The 22,792-nt window shown below is 44.3% G+C and overlaps 1 non-coding gene across 1 annotated transcript; it reads left to right on the top strand.

Annotated features, from left to right (window-relative positions):
• The first annotated feature begins 20,492 nt into the window (after window positions 1-20,492).
• On the top strand, window positions 20,493-20,566 carry trnat-ugu (transfer RNA threonine (anticodon UGU)). Its single transcript has one exon. It is a non-coding gene; the product is annotated as a tRNA-Thr (tRNA).
• The last annotated feature ends 2,226 nt before the right edge of the window (window positions 20,567-22,792 follow it).

Here is a 22,792-nt window from a genome sequence, read left to right as displayed (position 1 = left end):
ATGCTTTTACATTATTTGAATCAACATTGATTTAAACCTTGTGCTCACGAAACCTATCTTTTGATCAAAATTACACTGATAACAATGGAAAAAGCAACACATGCATTTCACGACCACAGGACTTTGTAAAGCCTTTTACAGCCAATGAAGGACTTTCCAAGTGTAGTCACTGTACAGGACAATACAATACCCTACAATAAGGATATTTCACATTCGAGTCACGAAAGTGCCAGGCAATGACCTTCTGAATCAAGAGAGCATCTAACCATCTCCCCTTGACATTCAACAGCATTGCTGAATCCCCCACTATCAACATCCTGTGGGTTACCATTGACCAGAAACTGAACTGCAGTAGCCATATAAATATCATGGCTACAAGAGCAGGTCAGACACTAGGAATCCTGCGGCAAGTAACTCACCTCCTGACTCCCCAAAGCCTGTCCCCTATCTACAAGGCACAAGTCAGGAGTGTGATGCAATACTCTCCATTGCCTGGATGGGTGCAGCTCCAACAACACTTAAGAAGCTCAACGTCATCCAGGACAAAGCAGCCCACTTGATTGGCGCCTCATTCACTATATTCACTCTCTCCATCACCAACACACAGCGTGTACCATCCACAAGATGCACTGCAGCAACGCAGCAAGCCTCCTTACACAGCACCTTCCAAACCCATGACTTCTATCACCTAGAAGGACAAGGGCAGCAGATGCATGGGAACACCACCACCTGCAAGTTCCCCTCTGAGCCACACACCATCCTGTAATTGGAACTATATCACCGTTCCTTCACTGTGGCTGGGTCAAAATACTGGATCTCCCTTCCTAACAGCGCCACATCGACTGCAGTGGTTCAAGAAGGCAGCTCACCACCACCTTCTCGAGGGAATTAGGGATGGGCAATAAATGCAATAAATAAAAATAAAATCAATAAAAAATGACAATATCCTGTAATTCCCAAAAGTAGAAAATACATATGAAAATGAAAATATAATAAAACACAGTCAGCATGGATTTCACAAAGAAAGTCTTGATTAACCTTATCTTTGAAGAATCAACAGCAAGAGTAATGTAGCAGATGTAGAAGAGTTTAAGTTAATAATGCCTCATCCTTTTAAGTGCTTGAACCAACAAATTGTGGGTGAGCAAACAAGCACACTAACTGACAGAGCTGGGTGTTATGCTTTCTCGATTCCCCTAAAGCAGGGTGTCAATGAGTTAAATCTTCAGGTTGCTGCAACCAGAATAGCCATTGTCCACGATCAGTTTTACTGTTCCAAATAAAGGGTTGAACATTCATTGTGAATCTATAGAAACAGTCTGGTCCTGCACACTGCAGACACATCCACGTCATCACCAACCAGCTCTCCTGTAATTGATGCAGTTATTTGACTTTTCCCCATTAGCTCCATGGAATTAATTTTGAAAGATTTTAAATTCTAAGAAGTTTTGTTAATATTCAGCCCTTGAGAAGAAATCATTCCCTGGCCACAGTGGAGAGAGCATTGAATATAAAACAGTAGACTACCAGGTAACACTTTGAAAGCTTATCAGCTAATCTATAATTGCTTAGTTTTCTTACTTTTGCTCTTGTTATTTGGTTTTTCATCCTTTTCAATTCCTGACTGTGGATATTATTGTGATTAAATGTGAAAAGATGCACTGTGTCTCAGCCCCGGTATATTGGCTCTTTCTCTGCACAGTGCTGTGTACACTCAGATACTGACAGTGTCTCTCCCTCCCTCAATTTTCCAGCCCTGACATTGCAGAAAGTGCTGTTCACAGTTATCCATTCTGACTGTTTGCAGTTGATTAGTGAGAGATTATTAACATATCCTTCTGCAGCGCTGCCTCGGTTAATAACAGCAGATCTAAGTCACATTTCAGATACAGAAACTGACGCATCAATCATTCACTCTGTTGTGATCAATATTTGCCTCTCAATCAGATCAGTTGGTCATTATCACATTGCTGTTTGTGGGTATCAGCTGCTGCATTTCTGACATTACAACAGTGATAACACTTCAAAAGTATTTCATTGTTTAGAAAGTGCTTTGATATGTCCAGTGGTCTTGAAAGGTGCTATATAAATGCAAGTCTTTTCTTTCTTTATCACAACACATTGCAGTGTAAACAATGGTTCTTCATGTCATCTCTGGTGCTTCTGCCAATCACCTGATATCTGTGTCCTCTGCTTACTGACCCTTTTACCACTGGAAACAGTTTCTCCTTATTTAAACTATTAAAGAACTTCATGATTTTGAACAAATGTGTCAAATTTCTTCTGAATTTTCTCTGCTGCAAGGAGAACAACCCCAGCTTCTCCAATCTCTCCACATAACTGAAATCCCTCACCCTGCTACCATTGTGGTAAATCTCTTTTTTATTATTTCATGGGATGTGGGCACTGCTGACACAATGTGATTCCTGTCAATGCAGCGGCCCGCTGACATCATCGGACTGTGCCAAGCTGCTCATAGGCACAGCTACATCTTGCCAGGATTAAGTGGCACATGCGCAGGATGATGTCATTGCGCAGCGCCAACATCATGGCATATCCGCGCATGGTCCATCTTCGCTCATGTGCGCTAAAGCGTCATCGGGTATCCAGCCCCTCACTCAGCTGGAGGAAGCGGCTGAATAGGAGACTTTGAGGCTGGAGCTCTCCCCCCTCGGCAACTCGCTCCAGGCCTCGCCGCTTCCTCCTCTCAGCTGCTCGCTCCACACCTCGATGCTCCCCTGGCCGATCGTTCCCCGCTCGCGTCACCGAGCTCTCTGGCTGCTCTCTCTCAACCTCCCAATCCCCGCTCCAGCTGCTAGCTCTAGGCTGTGCCACTTCCCTCCTCTAGGCCACTCACTACTCGCACCTACGTCACACTTTGCAGCCCACCTTACTTCTTCGGGTGGCGCGTGGAGACTGGACAAACGTGGGAGCAAGTGGCCGAGAGAAGGGAAGCAGTGCAGCATAGAGCTAGCGGCTGGAGGGGAGGGGGGGTGGGGAGTGAGCAAGCGACCAGAGAATGGGGTGACGCGATCGGGGGACAATCGTCCAGGGAAGTGGGGGGAGCAGTGAGGTCTGGAGTGAGCGACTGTGGAGGGTGGAAGCGGCCGGTGCGAAGGAGGGGGAGAAAGCGAGTTGTGCCACCTAGTGGTTGTGTTGTCAGCAAACGCAGCCTTTATTGTCGATCCTTAATTGCCCTTGAGAAGGTGGTGGTGAGCAGCTTATTTGAGCCACTGCAGTCCATGTGTTGTACGTAAAACAACAGTGCTGTTGGGAAGGGGGTTCCAGGATTTTGATCAAGTGACAGTGAAGGAACGGTGATATAGTTCCAAGTCAAGATGGTGTGTAGCTTGGAGGGGAGCTTGCAGATGGTGGTGTTCCCATTCATTCAATGTCCTTCCAGGTTCTCAAGGTCGGGCGTTTGGAAGGTGTTGTTGATGGAGGCTTGGTGAGTTGCTGCAGTGCATCTTGTAGATGGCACACACTGCTGCCACTGTTCACTGGTGGTGCAGGGAATGAATATTTAAAGTCGTGGATGAGGTGCTGATCAAACGAGCTGCTTTGTCCTGGACGGTGTTGAGTTTCTTTGGTGTTGTTGGAGCTCCACTCATCCAGGCAAGTGGGGAGTATTGCATCACACTCCTGACTTGTGCCTTGTAGATGGTGAGTCAGTCACAGCAGAATTTCCAGCCTCTGACCTGCTCTTGTAGCTATGCTATTTATCTGGCTGATCCAATTCAGTTTCTGCTCAATGGTAACCCCCTGAATGTTGATAGTGAAGGATTCAGCAATGGTAATGTCATTGAATATCAAGGGGAGATGGTTAGATTCTCTCTTGTAGGAAATGGTCATTGCCTGGTATTTTTATGGCGTGAATGTTACTTGCCACTTGTTAGCCCAAGCCCAATGTTGTCCAGGTCTTTCTACATGTGGACTTGGACTGCTTCAGTATCTGAGGAGATGTTAATGCGACAGAACATTTTGCAATCATCAGCGAACATCCCCACTTCTGACCTTATTACAGAGGGAAGGTCATTGATGAAGCAGCTGAAGATGGTTGGGGCCTAGGACACTACCCTGAGGAAGTCCTGAGTGATGTTCTTGGACCGAGATGATTGGCCACCAACAAGCATCACCATGTTCCTTTGCGCGATGTATGACTCCAACTAGTGGAGAGTTTTCCCCTGATTAAAATTGACTTCAATTTTGCAAGGGCTCCTTGATGCTCTTGGCAAGAGCAGTCACTGTCACCTCACCTCACCTCCTGAATTCAACTCTTCTGCCCATATTTGGGCCAAGGCCATAATGAGGTCAGGAACTGAGTGGCCCTGGCGGAACCCAAAATGAGCAATGAAGAGCAGGTTATTGCTGAGTAAGTGCTGCTTGATAGCACTGTCAACGACACCTTGCATCACTTTACTGATGATCAAGAGGAGGCTGATGGGGCAGTAATTGACCGGGTTGGATTTGTCCTGCTTTTTGTGTACAGAACACACCTGGGCAATATTCCACATTGCCGGGTAGATGCCAGTGTTGTAGCTGTACTGGAACAGCTTGGCTGGTGGCATGGCTAGTTCTGGAGCATAAGTCCTCAGCACTACAGCCGGGATGTTGTCAGTATCCAGAGCCTTCAGCCATTTCTTGATTTTTTTTTTTATTCATTCATGGGATATGGGCGCCATCCCTAATTGCCCTTGAGAAGGTGGTGGTGAGCTGCCTTCTTGAACCGCTGCAAATATCATGTGGAGTGAATTGGATTAGCTGAAGATTGGCATCTGTGATGCTGGGGACCTCAGGAGGAGGCCGAGATGGATCATCAACTTGGCACTTCTAGCTGAAGGTGGTTGCAAATGATTCAACCTTGTATTTTGCACTGATATGCTGGTCTCCCTTATCATTAAGGATGGGAATATTTGTGGAGCCTTGACCTCCTGTTAATTGTTTAATTATCCACCACCATTCAGGACTGGATGTGACAGGACTGCAGAGCTTTGATCTGATCTGTTGGTTGTGAGATCGCTTAGCTCTGTCTATTGCATGCTGCTTCCATTGTTTGACATGCAAGTAATCCTGTGTTGTAGCTTCACCAGGTTGACACCTCATTTTTAGGTCTGCTTGGTGCCGTTCCTGACATGCCCTCCTGCACACTTCATTGAACCACTATTGTTCCCTTGGCTTGATGGTAATGGTAGAGTGAGGGATATGTCAGGCCATGAGGTAACATATTGTGTTTAAATACAATTCTGCTGCTGCTGATGGCCCACAGTGCCTCATGGATGCCCAGTTTTGAGCTGCCAGATCTGTTCATTTCTTCCCTCAGAAATAATTGGAAAACAAATTCCTAAGGAATGCATGAACTAAATAAAAAGGAGAGAGAAATAAATACTGACAAAATAGATGGCAGCATTTGGAAGGTAAAAAGATTTCAGTTTTATTATTGATGAGTGAGAGGAATATATCACACTTTGAGGCTTCTGGAAGTGGATTTACTGATAATCTGGGGAATTGATGGGAAGCTGCTTCATGGTTGGTGGAACAAACTCCCGCCCTTGGGGTGGAGCCAACAGCTGCATCCGTCCAATAACAGACAGAGTAGAAGTACTGTATCAGGTCTTGTTAGCTCAGTTGGTAGAGCATGAGACTTTTAATCTCAGGGTCTTGGATTTGAGACCCTTGTTGTGTGGTTGTTCTTCCCTTTTTCAGACTTCATCGGCAGAGAGTTCAAGGAGTGTTTGAAATTAAATTCAACAACTTCATCAGATTTCATCTACCACCCCCCCCCACCCCCGCCCCGGCCCCCTCCCAGTGTAGTTGACAGGACCCTCAACCTCTGCCCTCCGCCTTCCCCTCCCTCCCAGAACTGCGACAGGGTTCCCCTTGTCCTCACTTTCCACCCCACCTGCCTCCACATCCAAAGGATCATCCTCCACCATTTCCGCCACCTCCAGCGTGATGCCACCACCAAACGCATCCTCCCCTCCCCTGTCAGCATTCTGCTGGGATTGTTCCCTCCACAACACCCTGGTCCACTCCTCCATTACCCCAACACCTCGTCCCCTTCCCAAGGCACCTTCCCATGCAATCGCAGGAGATATAATACCTGCCCTTTTCCCTCCTCTCTGCTCATTATCCAAAGCCCGATGCACTCTTTTCAGGTGAAGCAGCGATTTACTTGTACTTCTTTCAATTATGCATACTGTATTCACTGCTCACAATGCGGTCTCCTCTAAACTGGGGAGACCAAACGCAGATTAGGTGGAACACTTCTGCTCAGTGCGAAAGCATGACCCTGAGCTTCTGGTTGCTTGCCATTTCAACACTCCCCCCTGTTCTCATGTCAACATTTCTGTCTTTGGCCTGTTCCAGTGTTCCAGTGAACATCAACGCAAGCTCGAGGAGCAGCACCTGGCTTTCGATTCAGCACTCTACAGCCTTGTGGACTGAACATTGAGTTCAATAACTTCAGAGCATGACTGGTGTCAGGCAACCACAAGCATTAACACACTCTTTGCCTTTGTCCCAGGACAGCTTTGTTATTTAATCTCTCCTGCCCTCTGCCCTATCAAACACCTTCCCCTTTGTTCTCTCGCACACACCCCTCCCCTTCACTTGTTTAAAACCTAATTCTTTTTTGACCTTTGTCTGTTCTGATGAAAGGTCACAGACCTGAAATGTTTTCTCTCTTTCTCTCTCCACAGATGCTGCCAGACCTACTGAATATTTCGAGCACTTTTTGTTTTTATTTCAGATTTCCAGCATCTGCAGTATTTGGCTTTTATTATGTAAGAAAGTCTTTCCTTGATTCAGGACTCTTACCTCTCTCCAGAATCTCTCTGCTAAAGATTGAACTTTATCTCATTTCACTCACAGCTCAGGGTCAGTGCTGCTCAGTGGGACTTCTGGCTGTCTCCCACTTCACAATCCATCAGTACTGAGATAACAATGGGGAATATTACTCACATGTTGTGTTCTGTAACTTTTTACAAACACTTTAATGTATATATTGTCTTCCAAAGCAGTGACAGAATGGTGGCTTTAGTGTGTTGTTGAAATAGCTTTGTTGAGTTCGTGCTGTACTAACAGTTAAACAGTTCTTGGTTCAATCCCAGGTTTTGGCACTTTCAACCTCTCCTGTGTCTTTTTCTTTGGCTCCAATTGTCAAGCTGCATGATTTACTCTGAAATTAGCACCAGAGAACCAAGGCACCAGCGAGCATGAGGAGCTGAAATTAGCACAGATCAAATCCACTTAATATTTCTGACTGAAGATGGTTGCAAATGGTTCTGCTTCATCTTTTGCACTGACGTGCTCAGCACCACCATCATTGAGGATGTGAATGTTTTTGGAGCCTCCTCATCTTGTTAGTTATTTAATTATCCACCACCATTCACGACTGGATGTGGCAGGACTGTGGAGCTGTGATCTGATCCTGAGGGAGATATCCGTGCGTGGAGTGGCGGGATGTATGGAAAGTGATCCTGACAAGGGTGTCTGAGACTGGAGTGGAAGCTTTCTGTGGAGGTGCAGGAGTCGGCCATTCAGCCCCAGTGCTTTATAAAGGTTCAGCATAACTTATTTGCTTTTACTCTTTGCCTCTATTAATAAAGCCAAGTGTCCTGTTTGCTCTGAGCAACCTTTTCAAACCTTGATCAAAAAAGATTGGTGTACATTGTCTCATTCTTCCTCCCAAACTGTATCACTTCACACTTCTCTGTATAAAATTTTATCTGTTATGTGAAAGCCCATTTTACCAGTGTGTTTAAGTTCCTCTGAAGTGTGTTACTGTCACTGGCATAGGACGCAATTCACGAGCATTCTTTGATGCTATCTCCATGTAAAGAGCAATCTTACACGCTCGCTCAAATGTGGGATTTTGTGCGTTTAGTATCTTTTCTCATCCGCCAAGATAGCACAAATCTGTCTCATAATGTACGGTCTAAGAATGTGTCAAAGTTGCCCTGTAGTGATAAATTCTTCAGTGCCACAATGTACTCACCAACTGTTTCACTACTTTATGCTTTCTCATTCCAAATTTGTAGATTTCCGTAATCTCGCATGTCTTCGGGTTGAGCCTCACTTCAGCGAAGAAACAGAAAATTATGATTCAAAGATTACACTGTCAATTATTCACTTCTCTGTCTTCTCCTGAACTTCGAGTTCAGATTTGTTTGTGAAGTTGAGTCACACGTTAAGACAGCACAGTTTTTGTCTTTGTGAAGGAAGTGATTTGGGAATGGCTGTTTGAAACTGTCGCTTCTTGCACAGAAATTCAGTGCAAATACTCAATCACCCACAATTTCCTCGAAAGAAATTTGTTCACAATCGCATTCGACATGGAAATTGCTTCAGCATTAATCTCACTGAAGCAGAGTGTGACCATGTTGTATGTTTCAGAGTGTTGGTGCCGTTATGTGTCACTTTTAACCGAGACTGGGAGACAGGGCAAGGTTGATCCAAGGTTGGAATATATTATCATTCAGGAGCAAGAAAAATCGAAAGGAACTAAATAAGAAAACCCAGTGTCCAGATTTGCTCTTACCTTCCAAGAGTGGAGAGGTGAGGAGCAGAGCGGACCTGTGGGGGGAACACCGGGAGCGGAGCCTGTAAATCGACCCCGAGGATCGAGGCCCAGTCTCTTTCCTTCCGGGAGCGGAGAGCAGTCGAACCTCTTCCAATGCGCCGGAATATTGAACAAAAAAGGCAAACAGTGACATCAGAGGAGAGCTGCAAGCCGATTGCTTGGTAAGTAGCAGCTGTTTGAATATCTTAAAAAATAAGGGGAAAGTTGTTTTTTTTTTGTTGGAAAAAAAATCCTCTGGTGATAAGGTGAGTACTACTAAAGTGTTTTTTTTTAAGGCCTTTAGATTGAAGTGGGTAGAACAATTACCCTAGTATAATTAGTATTTTTTAATGAAGGTAGTAACTAATTAACCAAAAGGTAAGTCATGACAGGAGAGCTCAGCCCCATGATATGCTCCTCCTGCGCTTTGAGGGAAATCAGGGACGCTTCCGGTGACCCTGGTGACCATGTCTGCAGGAAGTGTATCCAGCTGCAGCTAGTGACTACCCGCATTACGGAACTGGAGCTGCAGGTGGATTCACTGTGGAGCATCCGCGATGCTGAGGACGTTGTGGATAGCATGTTTAGTGAGGTGGTCACAATGCAGGTAATGGCTGCACAGGCAGAAAAGAGATGGGTGACCACCAGACGGAGTAGCAGGTAGTGCAGGAGTCCCCTGTGGCCATCCACCTCTCAAACAGATATACCGCTTTGGATACTGTTGCGGGGGGATGACCTCCCAGGGGAAAGCAGCAACAGCCAAGTTTGTGGCACCACGGAGGGCTCTGCTGCACAGCAGGGGAGGAAAAATGTTGCAAGAGCTATACTGATCGGGATTCTATAGTAATGGGTGCAGTTTGGCGTTTCTGTGGTCACAAACGAGACTCCAGGATGGTATGTTGCCACCCTGGTGCGAAGGTCAAGGATGTCTCGGAGCGGCTGCAGGACATTCTGAAAGGGGAAGGTGAGCAGCCAGAGATCGTGGTCCATATTGGTACTAACGACATAGGCAGGAAGAGAGATGAGGTCCTGCAAAGTGAATATAGGGAGTTAGGCAGAAGGTTAAAAAGCAGGACCTCTAGGGTTGTAATCTCAGGATTATTCCACGTGATAGTGAGGGTAGGAATAGGAGGATAAGGCAAATGAATGCGTTGCTGAAGACTGGCGAAGGCGTGAGGGCTTCAGCTACTTCGATCATTGGGATCTCTTCTGGTGCAGAGGTGACCTGTACAAGAAGGATGGGTTGCATCTGAACTGGAGGGGGACCAATATCCTTGCAGGGAGGTTTGATAGTACTACTCAGGAGGGTTTAAACTAGTCTTGCAGGGGGTGGGATCTAAAGTAGTAATCTCTCAGATGAGATGGTTGAGGCAAATGTAGAGGTTAAAGCAAGCAAGTCCAGTAGGCAGGCTGGGCAGGGGCAGGACAGGGAGCGTGGAAGGTCTGGTAGGCTAAACTGCATTTACTTTAATGAATGAAGCCTGACAGGTAAGGCAGATAAACTCAGAGCATGGATCGGTACATGGGATTGTGATATTGTAGCTATTACGGAAACGTGGTTGAGGGATGGACAGGAGTGGTAGCTCAATGTTCCGGGGTACCGAAGCTTTCGGCGTGACAGAGGTGGAGGTAAGAGAGGAGGGAGAGTTGCACTATTGATTAGGGAGGACATCACGGCAGTACTTAGAGAGGATATCCGGGGGGGAATGTCCAGCGAGGACCTGTGGGTAGAAGTTAGAAATAAGAAAAGGGTGATCACTTTGATGGGATTATACGATAGGCCACCCAATAGTCAGAGGGAAGTGGAGGAGCATATACGTAGGGAAATCACAGATAGGTGTAGGAATTATAGGGTTGTAATAGTGGGTGATTTTAACTTCCCTAATATTGACTGGGCTGCCTTCGTGCTAAGGGATCAGATGGGGAAGAATTTGTTAAATGTGTCCAGGATAGTTTTCTGAAGCAGTATATGGATGGCCCTACCAGAGAAGAGGCTACACTCGACCTCCCCTTAGGAAATGAGGCTGGGCAGGTGGTTGATGTGTCAGTGGGGGAGCACTTTGGGACCAGTGACCATAACTCTGTTAGCTTCAAGATAGTTCTGGAAAAGGATAGGACTGGTCCTCAGGTTGAAGTCCTAAATTGGGGGAAGGCTAATTTCGATGGCATCAGACAGGAACTCTCAAAAGTTGAATGGGAGAGGCTGCTTGCAGGTAAGTGGGAGGCTTTTAAAAATGAGATAGGAAGAGTTTAGGGCAGGCATGTTCCTGTTAGATGGAAGGGCAAGCTGACAAGTTTAGGGAACCTTGGTTGACGAGTGATATTGAGGTCTGGTCAGGACAAAGAAGGAGGCATATGTCAGGTACAGGCAGCTGGGATCGAGCGACTCACTCGAGGAGTATAGGGGATGTAGGAGTACACTTAAGAAGGAAATTAGGAGGGCGAAAAGGGGCCATGGGATTTCCCTGGCACATCAGATACAGGAGAATCCTAAAAGATTCTATAAGTATTTTAAGAGTAAAAGGGTAGCTAGGGAGAGAGTAGGTCCCCTTAAGGATCAGTGTGGCAATCTATGTGTGGTGCCACAGGAAATGGGCGAGGTCTTAAATGAATATTTCTCATCCGTATTTACCGTGGAGAAGGTCATGGAAGCTAGTGAGTTCAAGGGAAGGAACACTGATATCCTGGAGCATATCAACATTACAAAGGAGGAGGTGTTGGAGGTTTTGAAGTGCATTAAGGTGGATATAAATCCCCAGGGCCTGACCAGGTGCATCCTGGGATGCTATGGGAAGCAAGGGAGAAGATTGCTGGGGCCCTGGCAGAGATTTTTGTGTCATCGTTAGCCGCGGGTGAGGTACCGGGAGACAGAAGGATAGCTAATGTTGTGCCTTTATTAAGAAGGGCAGAAGGGATAAGCTAGGAAACTACAGGCCGGTGAGTCTTACATCAGTGGTGGGAAGGTTATTGGAAGGCATTCTGAGAGACAGAATTTATATGCTTCTGGAAAGGCATGGTCTGATTAGCGATAGTCAGCATGGCTTTGTGCGTGGGAAATCATGTCTCACGAATTTGATTGAGTTTTTCAAGGAAGTGACCAAGAGGATTGACTAGGGCAGGGCGATGGATGTTGTCTACATGGACTTTAGCAAGGCCTTTGACAAGGTCCCACTTGGTAGGCTGGTCCAGAAGGTTCGAACAAATGGGATCCAGGATGAGCTAGCAAATTGGATGCAAAATTGGCTTGGTGATAGGAGGCAGAGGGTGGTAGTGGACGGTTGTTTTTCAGATTGGAGGCCGGTGACCAGTGGTGTGCCGCAGGGATCGGTGCTGGACCCCCTGTTGTTTTTCATATATATTAATGACTTGGATGTGATTGTAAGGGGCATGATTAGTAAGTTTGCAGAAGACACCGAAATTGGTGGTATAGTGGACAGTGAAGAAGGTTGTCTAAGGTTACAACAGGATATAGATGTACTGGGAAAGTGGACAAGGGCTTGGCAAATGGAATTTAATGCAGACAAGTGTGAAGTGATGCATTTTGTGAAGTTAATCCAGGGCAGGACATATACAGTGAATGGCAGGGCTCTGGGGAGTGTTGTTGAGCAGAGAGACCTTGGTGTGCAAGTACATAGTTCCCTGAAAGTGGCAACACAGGTAGACAGGGTGGTGAAGAGGGCGTATGGCATGCTTGCCTTCATTAGCCGAGGCATTGAGTACAAGAGTTAGGACGTCATGTTACAGTTATACATAACGGTGGTTAGGCCATATTTGGAGTACTGTGTGCAGTTCTGGTTGCCGCATTACAGGAAATATGTGATTAAGCTAGAAAGGGTGCAGAAAAGAATCACAAGGATGTTGCCTGGTTTGGAGGGCTTGAGTTATCAAGAGAGATTGGACAGGCTGGGTCTGTTTTCCCTGGAGCGAAGGAGGCTGAGAGGAGACATGATAGAGGTATATAAAATTATGAGAGGCATACATAGCATAGATAGCCAGAGTCTGTTTCCCATAGGAGGGGTGACTAAAATTAGAGGTCATAGATTTAAGGTGAGAGGGAGGTGGTTTAAAGGGGATCAAAGGGGTAAATTTTTCACATAAAGAATCGTGGGTATCTGGAATGAGCTGCCTGAGGAGGTGGTGGAGGCAGGAACAGTAGTGACAATTAAGAGGCATCTGGACAGGTACTTGAATGAGCAAGGCATAGAGGGATATGAAATTAATGCAGGCAGGTGGGATTAGTATAGATAGGCATTATGGTCGACATGGATGCGGTGGGCCGAAGGACCTGTTTCTATGCTGTCCGACTCTATGACTATTTGAGAATCTGAAGATCCGCTTGGGGAAAGCGAATCAGAGCAGAATGAAGGGTGAACTGTCCGACTGACCAGAAGAGATGAAGACACAACTCAGTCAGCACATTCCCCTGGTTTATGATGCTGGAATATTTCTCACACAGAAATTATTCAACCCAATGACAAACATTCTTACAGCTGATAATTTATACGACTGATTTAAGGACTGTCTCTCATGTGGTCACCGAGTGACGGTGAAAAGATATTAAACTTTGTTCTATTCAGTCCAGCTGCGATGAACTTTGAATGTTTCCGCCTTTTATAAACATTATTTGAAGGGTCTCGGTAACAGTATTCAGTGTTGATGAGAGTGGGGTCTGGGTGAGCAGCTGCTGAGTGTGACAGGGTCACGACTGGATGCAGGAAGTTCTCTGACAGTCTCTCTCTCTCTCTCTCTCTCTCTGATGGGTTTGAGTTGATTTACAACTGGCAGCTGTTGGTGTTTCGATAAATGAAGGAAGTTCTCTAACCATTTTTTGGACAGACAGTGTAGCATAAGAATGTAAAGGGTTAATGCTGAAGACAGTGGGATCAACCTCTCCCACTGTCAGAGTGATGACGTAACAGTCACATGAGATGAGGTTTGGGAGAAGAGAGAGCAGCACCAAGGATGCCAGCTTAGGAGGCTTGATGAGTGTCTATATAGTATTGTGTAAATTAGAAAAGAGTTCTTAGTTCTTTCAGCAGGAAATGTGTCCAGAAAATATTGAGAAACTCACAATTTTATTATTCAGGAGTTGGAACACAGATATTAATTCCAAGTGACAGTTCTGGGTTCATTTCCCAAAAAAGGTAGTGAATAATATTGCTCACTGATTGAAATCCCCCAGTGAGGAGACAGTTAAACAGGTGATCTGTTGGGGCATCCTTCAATCCAAGGTTTCGGCAGCATTTAATCTCCCTTTTTGGTGAAATTCTCTGTTATTTGCAACTTTTTTATCCAGCTTTGATGGGCAAGTGAAAAAACTGAAAAAAGTAAACAGTTCCATCCTTTCTTTTCTTCCTTCTTCCCTTCTTTCTATCAGTTTCTCTTTTCTGTCCCAGATCAATATAATGATGAGAATCCCAATTTAATCAGTTGTTTCTGGTGTTTTATCCATTCCAATTAAAATTCAACATTCCAGTCAAATCTATTTGTTATTCCACAGTGTCTCTCCATGTGTTTTATTCTGTTGTATTCTCTCATAGTCTGTTTGATGATCAATGTTACATCTCACTCTCTGTTCTGGTGAAGATCAGAAGCAGTAATATCTGTTTACGCCACCTGACAAGTCGGCAGAGGCTGTGTCTCTCTGATCATGTGGAGTTAAAGCAATTCTTCCAGTCAGTTCAGTTGTCATTTCATGAGAAATTAGAAGTCATCATGACTTCGTCAGTGACCTAATGGTTCAGATGTCTGAATGATGTTAATCATGGTGTGATCAAATGTTTGTATGTTCCAGTCTTTCCGTGGTGAGTTTTCACACTGAGTAGAAACGTGTTGGACATGGTCTGGAATGTTTCACACCGCTCCATTCCCAACAGGCCATGACCTGATGTGATGGAAATTTCATTTACTTACAGAAGCTACATTTCCATCATTGCACATCTGGCTGCACAGTCAGGATCTGAGCTGAAGGTGACCATTACGCCCAAACAGTTGACAAGGTGGCTGAGAGGTTAACATGATGGATTGTTAATCCATTGTGCTTCACGCACGTGGGTTCAAATCCCATCCTTGTTGTTAGTTTATGAACTGTCTCGTGCATTGTTGTTTCCAGGGGGGGAAATGTTGTGTTCAGTCGGCCTGGAAACCTGTTCTTGTCAATATCTGGAAGGTGATTCCAGAATTGTTTATACTTTATTAAAATTGAGACAGACAATTGGAATTCTTCACCCAAATTGGACTGGAATGAAGATCAAATTGGGATCACGAAAAGGAGGAAGATTTTTCCCTCCCTCCCTTCCTTCCATCTTTACTTTCTCTGGATTTACACCAAATGAAAGACTAACGGGAAAAGCAAACGGCGAGGGAGCAGAAGCAGAACATTATCCTTTGGCAAGAAATTTATTTTCAAATCTTCTTGATAGATTAAGTGAGTGAGCAATGCTTTGGCAGATGGAGTTTAAAATGAGGGGTCATCTAGTCCCTACGAAAGATAGATCAGAGTGTTTGTTATAAGTGGTGAGATGTTAGAAACTGGAGAAGCAGAGACCCGAGTGCTGAATCACTAAAAGCTAGTGGACTGGTAGAAAATAATGTGAAAGGCTAATGGAATCTGAAGATTGGAACTCATGTTGTAGTTATATAAAGCTCTGTGCTCCTGAAGTAAATGTCCCAGCCTGAATTGTGGGGAATCTTTGGAGAGTGATTTGGTTTTTATTCATTCTTGGGCGCGAGTATCGCTGATAAGTCTAGCATTTATTACCCATCCCTAATTGCCCTTGAGAATGTAGTGGTGAGCTGCCTTCTTGAACCACTGCAGTCCATATGGTGTAGGAACACCCACAGTGCTATTGGGGAGGGAGTTCCAGGATTGTGACCCAACAATAGCGAAGAAATGGCGATATAGTTCCATGTCAGGATGGTGAGTGACTTGGAGGGGAAACTGCAGGTAGTGAGTTCCCATGCATCTGCTGCCCTTGTCCTTCGAGGTGGTAGTGGTCACGGGCTTGGAAGGTGCTGTTGAAGGATACTTGGCAAGTTACTGCAGTTCATATGGAGATGGTACACACTGCAGCCACTGTGTACTGGTGGTGGAGCAAGTGAATGTTTAAGGTGGTGGGTTAGGTTCTGATCAAGTGGGATGCTTTGTCCTGGATGGTGTTGAGCTTCTTGAGTGTTGTTGAGTGAGGTGTATTCCATCACACTCCTGACTTGTGCCTTGTGGATAGTGGACAGGTTTTGGTGTATCAGGAGGTGAGATACTTGCTGCAGAATTCCCAATCTCTGACCTACGCTTCTGGCCGCAGCATAGATGTGACTGGTCCAGTTTAGTTTCTGGTCAATGGTAACCCCCAAGATGTTTATGGTGAGGGATTCAGCGATGGTAATGCTGCTGAATATCAAAAGGTGGATGGTTTGATTTTCTCTCATTAGAGATGTTCACTGCTTAGCACTTGTGTGGCCAGAAGGTTGCTTGTCACTTATCAGCTGAGAATGTTGTATAGGTCTTGCTGCTTGTGGGCACAGACTGCTTCAGTATCTGAGGAATTGTGAATCAGCAGGGAACATTCCCGCTTCTGACTCTTCTGAGTCAACAATGAAACAGCTGAGGATGTCTGGACCTAGGACACTACCCTGAGAAACTCCTGAGGCAATGTCCTGGGCTGAGATGATTGGCCTCCACTAACCACAACCATCTTGCTTTGTGCGAGGTACGACTCCACCAAGTGGAGAGTTTTCCCCCGATTCCAATTGACTTCAATTTTGCTAGGGATCCTTGATGCCACACTCACTCAAGGGCAATCACTCTCACCACTCCTCTGGAATGCCACTCATTCGTCTCTGTTTGAACCAATCTGCAATGAGGTTATAAGAACAGAAGAACAGAAGAAATAGCAGCAGGATTAGGCCATTTTGCCCCTCGAGCCTGCTCCGCCATTCAATAGGATCATGGCTGACCTGATCATGGCCTCACTCCCACTTTCTTCCTGCTCCCCATAACCCTTGACTTCCTGGCAGATAAAAGTCTGTCGAACTCAGTCGTGAAGACATTCAATGATCCAGCCTCTATTGCTCTCTGCGCTGGAGAATTCCAAAGATTAATGAATCTCTGAGAGAAGAAATTCGGCCTCATTTCCTTCTTAAATGGAAAACCCCTAATTCTGAAACCGTGTCCCTGAGTTCTAGATTCCACCATGAGGGGAAACATCCTCTCAGCATCTACCCCGTCAAGCCCCCTCAGAATATTATATGTCTCAATACGATCACCTATCATTTTTTCTCAGTTCCAATGAGTACAGGTCCAGCCTGCTCAACTCTCCTCATCAGACAACCCCTTCATCACAGGAATCAATCCAGTGAACCTTCTCTGAACTGCCTCCACTGCAAGGATATCCCTCCTTAAATAAGGAAACCAAAACTGTACACGGTAGTCTAGGTGTGTTTTCACCAACACCCCTGTACATTTGCAGCAAGACTTCTCTACTTTTGTCCTCCATTCCCTTGAAATAAAAGGTAACATTCCATTTGCCTTCCTAATTATTTGCTCTACCTGCATGCCAACTTTTAGTGATTCATGTACAAGGACACCCAGATCCTTCTGCACCGTAGCATTCTGTCGTCTCTTGCAATTTAAGTAATATTTTGCTTTTCCATTCTTCCCACCAAAGTGGATAACCTCACATTTTCCCACATTATACTCTACCTGCTAGTATTTGCTTGGAGCCGAGAGACCGTGGCAGAACCTAAACTGAGCATCGATGAGCAGATTATTGCTAAGTGTGCGGTGCTTGATCGCACTGTTGATGACATCTTCCATCACTTTGCTGATGATTGATAGTAGACTGATGGGGCGGCAATTGGTCAGATTGCATTTGTCCTGATTTTTTTTATGGAGAGGGCACACATGGTCAATTTTCCACATTGTCCAGTAGATGCCTGTGTTGTAGCTCTACTGGAACAGCTTGGCTGAGAGTGCAGCTAGTTCTGGAGCACAAGTCTTCAGTACTAGAGCCGGAATGTTGTTAGGGCCCATAGTTTTTGCTGTATCGAGTGCCTTCATCTGTTTCTTGCTATCATGTGGAGTGAATCGAATTGGCTGAAGACTGGAAACTGTGATGCTGGGGACCTCAGGAGGCCGAGATGAATTATCCACTGAGCAATTTCTGACAGAAGATTGTTAGAAATGCTTCAGCTTTGGCTCCAGCATCATTGAGGATGGGGATGTTTTTGGAGCCTCCTCATCTCATTTGTCCACCATCATTCATGACTGGATGTGGTAGGACTAAGGACCTGTGATCTGATCGTGAGGGAGATATCCTTGCATGGAGTGGTGGGATCTGTGGAGAGTGATCCTGACGAGTGTGTGTAAACCTGGAATGGAAGCTTTCTGTGGAGGTACAGGAGTAGGCCATTCAGACCCAGTATTTTATAAAGGTTTATCATAACTTATTTGCTTTTACTCTATGTCTCTATTAAGAAAGCCAAGTGTCCTGTTTTCTCTTAGCAGCCTTTTCAAACCTTCTAAGATTGGTGCACATTGTCTCTTTGTTCCTGCACCCACTTTAGAATTGTAACATTTCATTTATATGGCCTCTCCTTATTCTTCCTCCCAAATTGTATCACTTCACAATTCTCTGTGTAAATTTTATCTGCCATTTGAAAGCCCACTTTCCAGTTTTTTTTAAGCTCCCCTGAAGTGTGTTACTATCACTGGCACAGGATGAAATTCCCGAGCATTCTTTGATGCTATCTCCATGGAAAGAGCAATCTGACACGCTAGCTCAAATGTCGGATTTTGTGTGTTTCGTATCTTTTCTCATTCACCAATATAAGCACAAATCTGTCTCATAATGTACCGTCTAAGAATGTGCCAAAGCTGCAATGCAGTGATAAATTCTTCAGTGTCACAATGTACTCACCAACTGATTCACTACTTTTCTGCTTTCTGGTTCCAAATTTCTAGCTTGCCGTGATCTCTAGTGGCTTAGGGTTGAAATGTTCCTCTAACTTGGTGATGATTGTTTTGAATGGCACATCTTTTGCCTTGATGGGAGCAGGAATCTTTGTCAGCTGGTCAGACACTTCCAGGCTAATTTCCATTAGCAAAATTGCTTTCTTGCCCTCAAGAATTGCTTTATTCAGAGTCTTGACCTCTATATTTTCATCTTCACATTCCAATATGTTATTAGCTCTGAAAAACATTTCAATTCTTTCAATATATGAACTGAATGGTTCTCGAGCCCTCTCATCTGTTCCGAGCCATGTATCCCATGGGTGTAGCCATATTTTCCCAAAATATAACTTTGAATCGGATGCACACTGAGACCCTGCGGCATCTCATTCCACTGAGGAGACAGTCTGTGGCCCAGGCTTCACACAATCCACCCAAAATCTCCATCATCCGAGCAGGTAGCTCACCAGGAGCTGGCTGATCTTGTTCACTGCCGTCCCTGCTGCTGTTTGCTGCCAATATTTTCGGACTTTTATCTCATCCTCATCACCATTTTCTCTGATATATTCAGGGGGCATCAGCAGAGAAAATGTACACCAAGTGTGGGAAGTGCAAGGAATTGTTTATTTACATCATTACCTCATGAACATAATATACAAATACATTACATGTGTGAATCACATCTTGATCACTATTACCTTTATACCAGATGTGTCTGAATAAATGGAACCCCGTCACAATAAACACTGTCACCTTTCAATGTTTAGCGGAGAGGTTTGACGGCCTGGTGTGTGTGATTCCCACATTAATGTGTTTGTACAAAGTTCGGAGAAAGACGGAGATATGAATAATTTGTTGGGAAATCTTTCAGCATATCTCCATGTCTCTCACGCACAAAGAACTGCAAACACATGGATTCAGAAAGAACCTGAGTGCAAAATCAACAGAAAAAAACACAGCCAGAGAGACTTGCAATAACCTGTCGCTCAGGGAAAGTACATGATGTTATGAAAGGGACTTTGAATTTTTTTTTTGTGAATTTTATTTTGTTGAGGAAATTATAATCAAACTGAATAAATGTAAGACCAGTTATTTTTCAAGAGGGCACTGAAAGTATTAATTTGACAACTATGTTGACAAGTTGTCACAACTCAAGCTAAATGTAGAACAGAAGCCCTGGTAACGGGGAAATGTGGACAGAGAAGTCAGACGTGCCTCTTGATTGGACAAGCCCGGCAGCAGCAGCGCGCACCAAAGAGGGCAGAAAAATCACAAGCTTTTGTTTGGAGCAGTCATTGTGTTTTACCTTCTGGAGTGAGCAGCTGATAAAGTTAGCCAGAAGAAGTGTCAAGGAATGAGAGAAGACCGCAACCCACCTTGTTTTGCAGCAAATCTTGAAAAGACTCTGAGAAGTTCACTGTGTCAATTCGTCTCATATTCTGTCTTTGAAGAAAGCCTGCTAAAATTAATTCTCAACCCCGCCTCTAAATAAACTCTTCTAAAAGAACCGAGTGACCTGTGTACATGTACTCGGAAATTAGACTGCATGTCAATTTTGGAACAACATATCTCATCTGCTGTTTTCTTCAGAAATGAGCAAGTAATCAGTCCAAGTGTTTTTTTTTTGTCTTTAACAGAGCCCTGAATTGTATAGAAAAATCCCTTTTTTTTCAGTATGTGTGCGTGCGTGTGATCAGCTGAGGTAAGAAAGGGACTTTAAATGTTGGTTAAGGTAAAAAAATAACATTTAAAATTTCCACCTGTGTGTTTATGCTTTACTTCATGATTAGTTAAAACTTGTTCTATAAGAAACTGATAATTTTGTTGTTCATTAAGTGTCTCCTATTCTGGGAAAAATAGAGCATATGATTGACTGTATCAGTCAGTGGGAAAAGTTAAAATTTTTGTTGTGACCTGTGGAGAAGTGGGATGAGAATAAATAGTAACCACCTCAGATTTAAATTGCAACAGCACTTGTGATCTGGCTCTGTAGCTTAGTTGGTTAAAGTACCTGTCTTGTAAACAGGAGATCCTGGGTTCGATTCCCAGCGGAGCCTTATTTCATATTTGCAATATGCTTGAGAAGTTTCTGTATCAACATTTATGTCTGTGTCTTGTGAACTTGAACTCAGAATTCAAATTACATGATGAATTTCATTCACAGGAGAAAACAGCCTTTGTGAAGGATGTGAGTTTGGAATGGCTCTTCCTCCTCGGACAGAAATTCAGTGCTGATATTTCAAAGGCAGCTTCTTTGATACAAATTTGTTCACAGTTGCATTCGACCTGGAAAAAAAGCTCGACCCTAATCTCACTGAAGGAAAGTGTGACCGTGTTGTCTGTTTCAAAGTGTGTGTGTCATTATGTGTTGCTTGGAACTGAGACTGGGACACGACACAAGTGGGAGGGTTGATCTGAGGTTTGGAATATTACTCAGTCAGGAACAAGAAAAATCAAAGGAACCAAATAAGAAAACCATTGTCTCATGTGGTTACCGAGTAACAGTGAGAAGATATTAAACTTTGTTCTATTCAAAACAGCTGTGAACTTTGACCTTTCCTGCCTTTGCTCAACAGTATTTGAAGTGTCTCGGTAACAATGTTCAGTGTTGAGGAGAGTGGGGTCTGGGCGAGCAGCTGCTGAGTGTGACAGGGTCAGGACTGGATGCAGGAAGTTCTCTGACAGTCTCTCTCTCTCGCTGATGGGTTTGAGTTGATTTTCAACTGGGAGCAGCTGGTTTTTCGATAAATGAAGGAAGTACCCTCTCACCATTTTTTTCTGACTGACAGTGTAGGATAAGGGTGCAAAGGGTTAATGCTGAAGACAGTGGGATCAACCCCTCCCACTGTCAGAGTGATGATGTAACAGTCAAATGAGATGAGATTTGGGAGAAGAGAGAGCAGCACCAAGGATGCTAGCTTAGGAGGCTTGATGAGTGTGTATACAGTATTGTGTAAATTAGAAAAGAGTTCTTAGTTCTTTCAGCTGGAAGTGTGTCCAGAAAATATTGATAAAGTCACAATTTTATAATTCAGGAGTCGGAACACAGATATTAACTCCAAGTGACAGTTCTGGGTTCATTTAACAAACGTAGAGAATAATATTACTCACTGCTTGAAATCCCCCAGTGAGGAGACAGTTAAACAGGTGATCTGTTGGGGCATCCTTCGATCCAAGGTTTCGACAGCACTTAATCTCCCTTTCTGGTGAAATTCTCTGTTATTTGCAACTTTTTTTATCCAGCTTTGATGGGTGAGTGAAAAAACTGAAAAAAGTGAACAGTTCCATCCTTTCTTTTCTTTCTTCTTCCCTTCTTTCCATCAGTTTCTCTTTTCTGTCCCAGATCAATGAGAATCCCAATTTAATCTGCTGTTTTATCCATTCCAATCAGAATTCAACATTCCAATCAAATCTATTTGTTATTCCACAGTGTCTCTCCATGTGTTTTATTCTGTTGTATTCTCTCACAGTCTGATTGATGTTCAATGTTACATCTCACTCTGTTCTGGTGAAGATCAGAAGCAGTAATATCTGTTTGCACCACCCACCAAGTCGGCCTGAGGCTGTGCCTCGCTGATCATGTGGAGTTAGGAACATAGGAACATAGGAGCAGGAGTCGGCTATTCAGCCCATCGAGCCTGCCCCACCATTCAATATGATCAAAGCTGATCGTCCACTTCAATGCCCTTTTCCCCACACTTTCCTCATATTCCCTTATGTCATTTGTATTTAGAAATCTGTCAATCTCTGCTTCAAACATACTCAATGACTGAGCTTCCACAGCCCTCTGGGGTAGAGAATTCCAAAGATTCACAAACCTCTGAGTAAAGAAATTTCTCCTCATCTCTGTCCTAAGCGGCTACTCCCTTATTTTGAAATTCCTTCTCTTGGTTCTCGGCTCCCCAACCAGGGATCTTAGCTGCATCTACCCTGAATGTCGTTTAAGTATTTTGTAGGTTTCAATGAGATCACCTCCCATTCTTCATAAACTCTAGAGAATACAGCCCCAGTTTCTCCAACCTTTCTTCATACAACAGTCCCACCATCCCTGGAAGACTTCTGATGAACCTTCGTTGAACTCCCTCCACGGCAATAATATCCTTCCTAAGGTAAGGAGACCAAAACTGTATTCCAAGTGCGCTCTAACCAAGTTTCTGTACAATTGAAGCAAGAATTCACTACTCCTGTACTCAAATCGTCTTGCGATAAAGGCTAACATACTATTAGCTTTCCTAATTGAGTGCTGCACCTGCATGTTAGCTTTCAGTGACTTATTGACATGG

The sequence above is a fragment of the Heterodontus francisci genome, unplaced genomic scaffold (genome assembly GCF_036365525.1).
Source record: "Heterodontus francisci isolate sHetFra1 unplaced genomic scaffold, sHetFra1.hap1 HAP1_SCAFFOLD_75, whole genome shotgun sequence".
NCBI classification, from domain to species: domain Eukaryota; kingdom Metazoa; phylum Chordata; class Chondrichthyes; order Heterodontiformes; family Heterodontidae; genus Heterodontus; species Heterodontus francisci.
Note: the sequence above shows the minus strand (reverse complement) of the source record. Positions and strands in the feature narration are given on the sequence as shown.